The sequence below is a fragment of the Harpia harpyja genome, chromosome W (assembly GCF_026419915.1).
Source record: "Harpia harpyja isolate bHarHar1 chromosome W, bHarHar1 primary haplotype, whole genome shotgun sequence".
In the NCBI taxonomy this organism is placed as follows: Eukaryota; Metazoa; Chordata; class Aves; order Accipitriformes; family Accipitridae; genus Harpia; species Harpia harpyja.
This window is the reverse complement of record NC_068968.1, coordinates 16,520,655-16,531,718: the sequence shown is the minus strand read 5'-3', so window position 1 is coordinate 16,531,718 and position 11,064 is coordinate 16,520,655.

Genomic DNA, 11,064 nt, shown 5'->3' with positions numbered 1-11,064 from the left:
AAAGTTAATAAATGTCACCAATAACTACAGTTCAACAGAACATATTTAGCGTTCCAACAAAACCTTCATAAATCAGCTTTTCACAGGTAACAAGTACTTTATTCTGGTACAAAATGTATCTCCAGAGCAACGTACCATTATTCAAAGGAGAGCTTCTGGATATATTTATTCTTGCACTAGTGATGCCCTCGAATGGGAACGTCACTCACAACTCCTTTTTGTAAGCAGATGGAGAGAAACACATAAAGTAGGAGGGTGCATAGACCAGAGGAGGGGCAGGGGCACTTCTTTTCGAGACTTAGCAGGGAAAGGTTGCAGATAAAATACTGGAGATAAGTTACAGTTCAGTCATGCTTGTGTAATTAACCTTTTCCTTCCAACACACACCACCCTGAGTTTCCAAATGAACCTAACCAATTCTCATATGGCTCCAACAGCATGTTTGTGCCATACAGCCAAGTCCTTCCAGCTACAAACTGTCCTAAATAACTGTGCTTCATGAAGCTTCCCTCCAGCACTCTGCTCACCCCTTTTCTCCCATTTTTGCTCAACAGAAACTCAAGTTAGGCCATTGCGAAGCTGAAAACTGGCTGTTTATTCCTCCTCTCAGTTCCCCATCCCTTGACAAGTTTTTTCCATGACAGAACTATATGTTCTTCACAGCATGCCACTCAATATCCACTTCTGACCCACTGTCGAAATATTTGCTTTGACAGCCCAAATTCAAAACATACAACAGTTCTTTAACCCCTTTGGTATTAACTCATTCAAAATAATTCTCGTTGAGGAAGCAGACTTCTTTTTTTAGGTTTGCCCCTTAGTCATTTGGGTCTCCCCCTGTTTTTACTATTGTGTTCAACTGTGCAGTTGCTGAAGAAGGCCATCCACACTGGGCAAGCAGGTGCCCTGGAGGGGAAACAGCCCCGCACGGTGAGCACCCACGAGCCACATGCCACGGCAGCTCCCCAGCGCAAGGGTCTTGGTGGCAATATCCCACTCCACCATATGACCTGCTGTTCCTCAGCTAGCCAGCACAGCTCTTGGATGGGTCAAAACTACACCTTCAGCCTCATTTACTCTGCTCCCTGAACCATGCTCAAGGTCAGTGTCCTGGTTTCGGCTGGGATAGAGTTAATTGTCTTCCTAGTAGCTGGTATAGTGCTATGTTTTGGGTTCAGTATGAAGAGAATGTTGATATCACACTGATGTTTTCAGTTGTTGCTAAGTAATGTTTATACTAAGTCAAGGATTTTTCAGCTTCTCATGCCCAGCCAGCAAGAAGGCTGGAGGGGCACAAGAAGTTGGGAGGGGACACAGCCAGGACGGCTGACCCAAACTGGCCAACGGGGTATTCCATACCATGTGATGTCATGTCTAGTATATAAACTGGGGGGAGTAGGGGTGGGGGGGAATGCCGCTTGGGGACTAATGGGGTGTCGATCAGCAGGTGGTGAGCAATTGCATTGTGCATCACTTGTATATTCCGATCCTTATACTATTACTATTGTCATTTCATTATTGTTATTATTATCATTATTAGTTTCTTCTTTTCTGTTCTATTAAACCATTCTTATCTCAACCCCTGAGTTTTACTTCTTTTCCCGATTTTCTCCCCCATCCCACTGGGTAGGGGGGAAGTGAGTGAGTGGCTGTGTGTTGCTTAGTTGCTGGCTGGGGTTAAACCACGACAGTTGGTCAAGCAGGACCTGCCTTTCATGAACCTATGCTGGCTGGGCCTGATCCCCTGGTTGTCCTGCACATGCCGTGTGAGCACACTCAAGATAAACCGCTCCGTAATCTTCCCTGGTACTGAGGTCAGGCTGACAGGCCTGTAGTTCCCTGGATCCTCCCTCTGACCCTTCTTGTAAATGGGAGTCACATTGGCAAGCCTCCAGTCATCTGGGACCTCCCCTGTTGACCAGGACTGCTGATAAATGATGGAGAGTGGCTTGGCAAGCTCCTCTGCTAGCTCCCTCAGTACTCTCGGATGGATCCTATCTGGTCCCATAGATTTGTGAGTGTCCAGGTGGCATAGCAGGTCATTAACTGCTTCCTCCTGGATTATGGGGGTATATTCTGCTCTCTGTCCCTGTCTTCCAGCTCAGGGGGCTGAGTACCCTGAGGATAACTGGTCTCACTATTAAAGACTGAGGCAAAGAAGGCATTAAGTACCTCAGCCTTTTCTTCATCTTTGGTGGCAATGTTCCCCTCTGTATCCAATAAAGGATGGATATTCTCCTTGGCTCTCTTTTTATTGTTAACGTATTTGTAAAAACATTTTTTGTTGTCCCTTATGACAGTGGCCAGATTGAGGTCTAGCTGAGCTTTTGCCTTTCTAATTTCCTCTCTGTATGACCTAAGAAGATCCCTGTACTCTTCCTGAGTTGCCTGCCCTTTCTTCCAAAGACAGTAAACTCTCCTTTTTTCCTGAGTCCCAGCAAAAGCTCCCTGTTCAGCTAGGCCGGTTGTCTTCCCCGACAGTTTGTCTTGCAGCGCATGGGACTAGACTGTGGGAGCAGCTCGGAACACCTGGCATTTGTTTTCAAGAGTGAACGTTAGAATTTGTTGTGCTGCATGTTTGCCAAGCCTTTGAAGAACTAGTTTTACAAGGTCATGTCGGAGGATGGCCTTGTGTATGCCTGGGAAGATGTGGCTGAAGACAGTCACGAGTAAGTGTATGGCATGTTTTTATCTTTAACTGTTCTGAGGACTGGCAAACATCCCAGCCAAGCCAGATATGCGCTCCTGTTTTAGTAATATATAAGTATGCTGTAAGAGACAATAGAGAGATCTTTTTGCTATTGCTTCGGAACCATCTCGTTGTCATCCCGAGTGCCTTTTTCATTGCCGCGATAGCCTGCTCCTGAGCTTTTAAGACTTCCTTCTTGAATAATGTCCAGCCTTCCTGGAACCCTTTGCCCTTCAGGACTGTCTCCCAAGGGACTCTCTCAACCAGTGTCCTGAAAAGGCCAAAGTTTGACTTCCGGAAGTCCATAGTGGTGGTTTTGCTGACCACCTTCCTTGCCTCACCAAGAATCGAGAATTCTATCATTTCATGGTCGCTAAGCCCAAGATGGCCGCTGACCACCACATCTCCCATCAGTCCTTCCCTGTTTGTAAACAGTAGGTCTAGCAAGGCTCCTCCCCTGGTAGGCTCACTCCCCTACCAGCTGTGTCAGGAAGTTATCTTCCACACACTCCAGGAACCTCCTAGACTGTTTGCTCTCTGCTGTGTTTTATTTCCAGCAGACATCTGGGAAGTTGCTGGAAATGCATCTGCGGGTACTGAGGGAACTGGCAGATGAAGTGGCTAAGCCACTATCCATCATATCTGAGAAGTCGTGGCAGTCCGGGGAAGTTCCTGGTGACCGGAAAAGGGGAAACATAACCCCCATTTTTAAAAAGGGAAAAAAGGAACACCCAAGGAACTACAGGCCAGTCAGTCTCACCTCTGTGCCTGGCAAGATCATGGAGCAGATCCTCCTGGAAACTATGCTAAGGCACATGGAAAATAAGGAGGTGATTGGTGACAGCCAACATGGCTTCATTAAGGGTAAATTGTGCCTGACAAATTTGGTGGCCTTCTGTGACAGGGTTACAGCGTTGGTGGATAAGGGAAGAGCAACTGACATCATCTACCTGGACTTGTGCAAAGCATTTGACACTGTCCCGCATGACATCCTTGTCTCTAAATTGGAGAGACATGGATTTGATGCATGGACCATGTGGTGGGTTGACCCTGGCTGGACACCAGGTGCCCACCAAAGCCATTCTATCACTCCCCCTCCTCAGCTGGACAGGGGAGAGAAAATATAACAAAGGGCTTGTAGGTTGAGATAAGGACAGGAGAGATCACTCACCAATTACCATCACAGGCAAAACAGACTCAGCTTGGGGAAAATTAACTCAATTTATTACAAATCAACCAGAGTAGGGTAATGAGAAATAAAACCAAATCTCAGAACACCTTCCCTCCACCCCTCCCTTCTTCCTGGGCACAACTTCACTCCCGGATTCTCTACCAACCCCCCCAGCGGCACAGGGGGACGGGGAATGGGGTTTACGGTCAGTTCATCACACGTTATTTTTTGCCGCTTCATCCTCCTCAGGGGGAGGACTCATCACACTCTTCCCCTGCTCCAGCGTGGGGTCCCTCCCACGGGAGACAGTCCTCCACGAACTTCTCCAACGTGGGTCCTTCCCACGGGCTGCAGTTCTTCACGAACTGCTCCAGCATGGGTCCTTTCCACGGCGTGCAGTCCTTCAGGAGCACACTGCTCCAGCATGGGTCCCCCACGGGGTCACAAGTCCTGCCAGAAAACCTGCTCCAATGTGGGCTCCTCTCTCCACAGATCCGCAGGTCCTGCCAGGAACCTGCTCCAGCGCGGGGTTCCCACGGGGTCACAGCCTCCTTCGGGAACCCACCTGCTCCGGCGTGGGGTCCTCCACGGGCTGCAGGTGGATATCTGCTCCACCGTGGACCTCCATGGACTGCAGGGGGACAGCCTGCCTCACCATGGTCTTCACCACGGGCTGCAGGGGAATCTCTGCTCCGGCACCTGGAGCACCTCCTCCCCCTCCTTCTTCACTGACCTTGGTGTCTGCAGGGTTGTTTCTCTTACATGTTCTCACTCCTCTCTCTGGCTGCCATTTCCATCTGTCCCAACTTTTTTCCCTTCTTAAAAATGTTATCACAGAGGTGTTACCACTATCGCTGATTGGCTCGGCCTTGGCCGGCGGCGGGTCCGTCTTAGAGCCGGCTGGTATTGGCTCTGTCGGACACAGGGGAAGCTTCCAGCAGCTTCTCACAGAAGCCACCCCTGTAACCCCCCCCGCTACCAAAACCTTGCCGCAGAAAGCCAATACAGACCACTTGGTAGATATGGAATTGGCTGGATGGTCGCACTCAAAGAGTTGTGGTCAACGGCTTGATGTCCAGGTGGAGACCAGTGACAAGTGGCGTTCCTTAGGGGTCGGTATTGGGACTGGTGCTGTTTAATGTCCTTGTCAGTGACATGGACAGTGGGATTGAGTGCACCCTCAACAAGTTTGCCGACGACACCAAGCTGTGTGGTGCAGTTGACACACTGGAGGGAAGGGATGCCGTCCAGAGGGACCTTGACAGGCTTGAGAGGTGGGCCCGTGCGAACCGCATGAAGTTCAACAAGGCCAAGTGCAAGGTCCTGCACATGGGTCGGAGCAATCCCAAGCACAAATACAAGCTGGGAGATGAGTGGATTGAGAGCAGCCCTGAGGAGAAGGACTTGGGGGTGTTGGTTGACAAGAAGCTGAACATGACCCGGCAATGTGTGCTTGCAGCCCAGAAAGCCAACCGTATCCTGGGCTGCATCAAAAGAAGCATGACCAGCAGGTTGAGGGAGGCGATTCTCCCCCTGTACTCTGCTCTCGTGAGACCCCACCTGGAGTACTGTGTTCAGCTCTGGGGCCCTCAACATAAGAAAGACATGGACCTGCTGAAGTGGGTCCAGAGGAGGGCCACGAAGATGATCAGAGGGCTGGAGCACCTCCCCTATGAAGACAGGCTGAGAGAGTTGGGGTTGTTTAGCCTGGGGAAGAGATTCTCTGGGGAGACCTTATAGCAGCCTTCCAGTACTTAAAGGAGCCCTACAGGAAAGCTGGAGAGGGACTCTTTATCAGGGTGTGTAGTGATAGGATGAGGGGTAAAGGCTTTAAATGGAAAGAGGGTAGATTTAGAGTAGATATAAGGAAGAAATTCTTTACTGTGAGGGTGGTGAGGCACTGGAACAGGTTGCCCAGAGAGGTTGTGGATGCCCCCTCCCTGGAAGTGTTCAAGGCCAGGTTGGATGGGGCTTTGAGCAACCTTGTCTAGTGGAAGGTGTCCCTGCCCATGGCAAGGGGATTGGAATTAGATGATCTTTAAAGGTCCCTTCCAACCCAAACCATTCTATGATTCTATGATTCCTCCAGGAGTTGCTGCTAGAAGGAGAGGGCAGGCTCCTGCCAACTTACACTCAGTCTTCATAGTGGAGCAGACACCAAGCAGGTATCTCAGGAGATACCACCATGAACACCAACCCACCTTGCTAAATGTACACCTCTGCATTTCTATCCCCACACACTTATATATGACTTGCAAGTGTAAGAAGAGGTACATTCACCACATTCCCCAGTCACAAGAGAACAGGGACAAGGATTAGGTACTTAGGAAAGACAAGTTATCCCAAAAGGTTAGGAGTAAGCTTTCTCTGCAGACCACGAGAAGCTCTGCTGGCACTGGTTTATGGCAAGCAGTGCATACTCGCCATGGGAAGCACCTGGACCAAGAAGCAGGAAGGACACTTGGATACTTCAGTGTGTCTGTTTTGTTTTTTAAATGCAACACATTTCAGAGTCATCAAAACTCTTCGGAGTCAGATAACAAAAAGAGAGAAGGCACCTTAAAGATGAAGTGGTTCCACAGCTTCAGACAAACAGCAGAGAATAAGCAAAGCATTCCCTTCCCCTCCATCCACCTTCATATTTTCATCAAATTATTGCCTACTAAAAGAACATTCCAGAGCAGAGCTTTTTACTTGAAGAACAGAAAGCAAAGCTTTGATTAGTCATCACTTGTGAATTACAGAAAGAGAGCAAACATTTGCATATCTCATGATTATTTAACTGTTATAAAGCTGCACATGCATATTAATGAATGCATTATTGTGACAGGCTGTTGAAAACATGCTATACTCTGTTCATAGACAGATGCATTTCACTGGTAATAGAAGGAATGTGGACTTACAGTGCATCGTCTTGATCCTGTTGGCACAATGTAAGATGTGAAATATAAATAAAATATTTTGCAAAATGCTTAAAACTCACTGAAGTATCCTAATAAAGTCTCTCTTTCCTTGTCTTTCATTTGAATTATGCCATTTATTTCAGCCTTTTCCTACCAAAGGTGGAGCTTGTAGATGTGAAATCTTAAACTATCCCTCGTGCCCAAATTCTATGTCGTGGTTTAATCCCAGCAAGCAACTAAGCACCATGCAGCCGCTCACTCACTGCCGCCCCACCCAGTGGGATGGGGGAGAAAATCAGGAAAAGAAGTAAAACTCACGGGTTGAGATAAGAACAGTTTAATAGAACAGAAAAGAAGAAACTAATAATGATAATGATAACACTAATAAAATGACAACAGTAATAATAAAAGGATTGGAATATACAAATGATGCACAGTGCAATTGCTCACCACCCGCCGACCGACACCCAGTTCATGCCCGAGTGGTGATCCCCCCACCCCCCCTCCCCCCAGTTCCTATACTAGATGTGACATCACATGGTATGGAATACCCTGTTGGCCACTTTGGGTCAGGTGCCCTGGCTGTGTCCTGTGGCAACTTCTTGTGCCCCTCCAGCTTTCTCGCTGGCTGGGCATGAGAAGCTGAAAAATCCTTGACTTTAGACTAAACATTACTTAGCAACAACTGAAAATATCAGTGTTATCAACATTCTTGGCATACTGAACTCAAAACATAGCACCGTGCCAGCTACTAGGAAGACAATTAACTCTATCCCAGCTGAAACCAGGACACTTACAAGGCAAAGAAAAGCTAATCTCCAGATGAGATGTTCCTCAGACATATAATGAAGTCTGTAGCAACACTGGGAACTGAACTTGAATTCTGCCATTACAAACTCTAAATCTTTGGGAGTTTGAGATACTCCTCAGTGTCATGCACTGTGCTAACAGCTTTTCTTGCCATCCTTCAAACACAATCCTCAGCTATTCCCCTCTCACTTTGAATCTCCAGCCCTGACTCACTGCCTGCAAAGGTACTCCTCATTCTCCACCAATTATGACCATGGACAAATGATAGCAAATGAAATTATCATATCTCCAACAGTAACTTTAATAATCTTCCTGGTCACTGAGAAACAGGTTTTTTATTAAACTGTGATTATTTTTTTCCTACATTATTCACTGTTGAAATAGATAATACCCATAGCAACATGCCACAACAGCTTGTCCATCATATCAGGAAATACAAATTCACCAATTCACCTGCAAAGAAACAAACTTACCTCTACAACTAGCCTTCTCTACTTGTACTTCAGAGTAGAATATAACTTCAGTCATAACACCTATAAGGGATGCTTCTTCCCATATGCATACCTTTTTATCAATCAGCTGGATGCAGGAGTTGAACACACCATTAGCAAGTTTGCTGATGATACCAAGCTGGGAGGTGCTGTTGACTCTCTCGAGGGACAAGAGGCCTTGCAGAGGGATCTAGATAGGTTGGAGCACTGGGCAATCATCAATGGCATAACATTTAATAAGTCCAAGTGCCAGATCCTGCACCTGGGACAGAGTAATGCCAGGCACAAGTATAAATTGGGAGAGGAGTGGCTGGAGAGCAGCCCTGCAGAAAGGGAACTGGGGGTGCTGGTTGACAGCAGGCTCAATATGAGTCAGCAGTGTGCCCTGGCAGCCAAGAGGGCAAACCGCATCCTGGGGTGCATCAAACACAGTATAACCAGCCAGTCAAGAGAGGTGATTATCCCACTGTATTTAGTGTTGGTGCGGCCTCACCTTGAGTACTGTGCGGTTCTGGGCCCCACAATTTAAGAAGGATGTGAAGGTCCTTGAATGTGTCCAGAGGAGGGCAACAAAGCTGGTGAATGGGCTGGAAGGCATGTCCTATGAGGAGCAGCTAAGGACTTTGGGTTTGTGTGGTTTGGAGAAAAGGAGGCTGAGGGGTGACCTCATTGCTCTCTGCAGCTTCCTGAGGAGGGGAAGCGGAGAGGGAGGTGCTGAGCTCTTCTCCTGGGTATCCAGTGACAGGATGTGTGGGAATGGTTCAAAGCTGCGCCAGGGGAAGTTTAGACTGGACATTAGGAAGCATTTCTTTACCAAGAGGGTGGTCAAACACTGGAACAGGTTTCCTAGAGAGGTGGTCGATGCCCCATGCCTGTCAGTGTTTAAGAGGCATTTGGACAATGCCCTTAATGATATGCTTTAACTTTTGGTCAGCCCTGAATTGGTCAGGCAGTTGGACTAGATAATCATTGTACATCCCTTCCAACTGAAAATGTTCTGTTCTGTTCTATTCTATTCTATTCTATTCTATTCTATTCTATTCCTATTAAAGAGAATGAAGCTATAGGACAATAGCAGATATTCACCAGGTCCAACAAGGTTCTAGGGAGTGGACTTACTTCAGGACAGACAGCCTTTTTATGTATTGGGTTGGTGAGTTTTCTTTTTAAGACTTTCACTGACATTAATCCTTTTGAAAGCAAATAGGGTCTACAAACTAGTGTAAACATAAATCTGATTGTACTATTGCCAAAAGGTGTAAAGTTCTTGATTATGACTTCCCCTTGGGAAAGGCAAATAAATGCATAGATAGACATCTCTTACTTAGAAAAAGTCCCTGCATACTACCAGCTTTAAGAAAAATCTGTCTGCTCTGTAAGTTTCAAACATTTAATTGGATTATGAAAATGATCTTTAAATATGATTACCTATTAGATCTCCTTCTTGCATTTCAAGCTCTATATAAATATAGAACTTCAGTGCAAAATTAAAGGTACAGTGTACCTACACAGTACAAGAAAAAGTTTTATTAACTGTCCATCATGCAGCTTGGTTTCAAAACAATTCTAAACAGTGCACTGCATTTTGTAAAATGATAATGGCAATTATTAGCATTAGTTGGTTCCTTAAAGTACATAGTTACAAATTATAAATTTTATAATACAAATAATAATTACAAATAATACAAATAAATACAAATTATATATTTTATCTTCCATTTCCTAATGAATGCTCTCCTAGAAAACCAACTTGTTTCATCATGGACAAAATTAAGCAGATCTGAATAAATCATTAACAGCATTCATAAAATGAAAAGAAAATAAGGTCATGCAGCCCAGACGTTTATTTAAACATTTATCAGAATTTTACTCAGAATCTTATCTCACAAATCCACAAAGGTCTTTCAATGTCACAGCTTAAGCTGTGCACAGTGCCACCATTTGTATATATTCCTACTCACGATATTTTACTCAATACATATCTCATGTATGTTCTGGAACAGACTTCCTAGTTCATGTAGCTGCACATTTATATCTTTATCTCAGGTGGGCAGAGCATGCTCTTCTGCTAGTCTTTGCCTATTTGGTTATGTCAAGACTGTAGAATTAATAGTTCAGATAAAGCAATCAAATAATCAAAACCATTTGAGCCTAAAATGGAATATACTGAGCAAACCAATATTTTCTGTGGGTTTTTTTTTTCATTTTCAAGCTGCTTAGCCCTATGTTCTCTCAGTTGAGTAAACAAGTTATGAGATCGGTCCAAAGCATCGAGAGAGAAAAAAATAATCAAAATAGACTACCTAAACGTGGAGAGGACAAAAACATGCAGGTAGAGAGCAAAAGGCAAACACTATCATCTCTGCAGCCAGTTTCCTTTCCCAGCAGTGTTTTGTTTTGCTTTTAATGAAGCATTGCTTAACATACTGAAATGCTTTCCAATGACTGCTACCCATTACTGAGCTTCAGATCTCTGATAATATGTAAAATCTTGCTATTTGCCACAGTTAAAATTTTACCTTATACATAGTATGAAAAGCATGCAAACATTCTCTCCTTACAAAATAACTTTGTATTCTTCCTGCATAAAAGTTGAATCAGGAGATTTTTCTATTTTTCATTATAGCAAAGATTAGGGGACACTGGAGTTCTTATTTTATTTAGAGTTAACCAGTAAAAATACCTATATAAAAAGCTGAACTTCAACAATGATCATCATCTCAAAGCACTAAGAAAAAAAAAAACTGTTACAAATTCAACCATCCACTCAATAAATCAAAATGGAAACAAAACAGCTTGCCAGTACCCTGCTGTATTGGGTCTGGCTGAGATGGAGTTAATTCTCCCCATAGCAGCCCTCATAGCACTGTGCTCTGCATTGGTAGCTAGAAAGGTGTTGATAACACACCAGTGTTTTGGCTACTGCTGAGCAGTGCTGGCACAGCATCAAGGCATTTTTGCCCCCCCCTCAATGGCAGGCTGGGGCTGGGCAAGATCTTG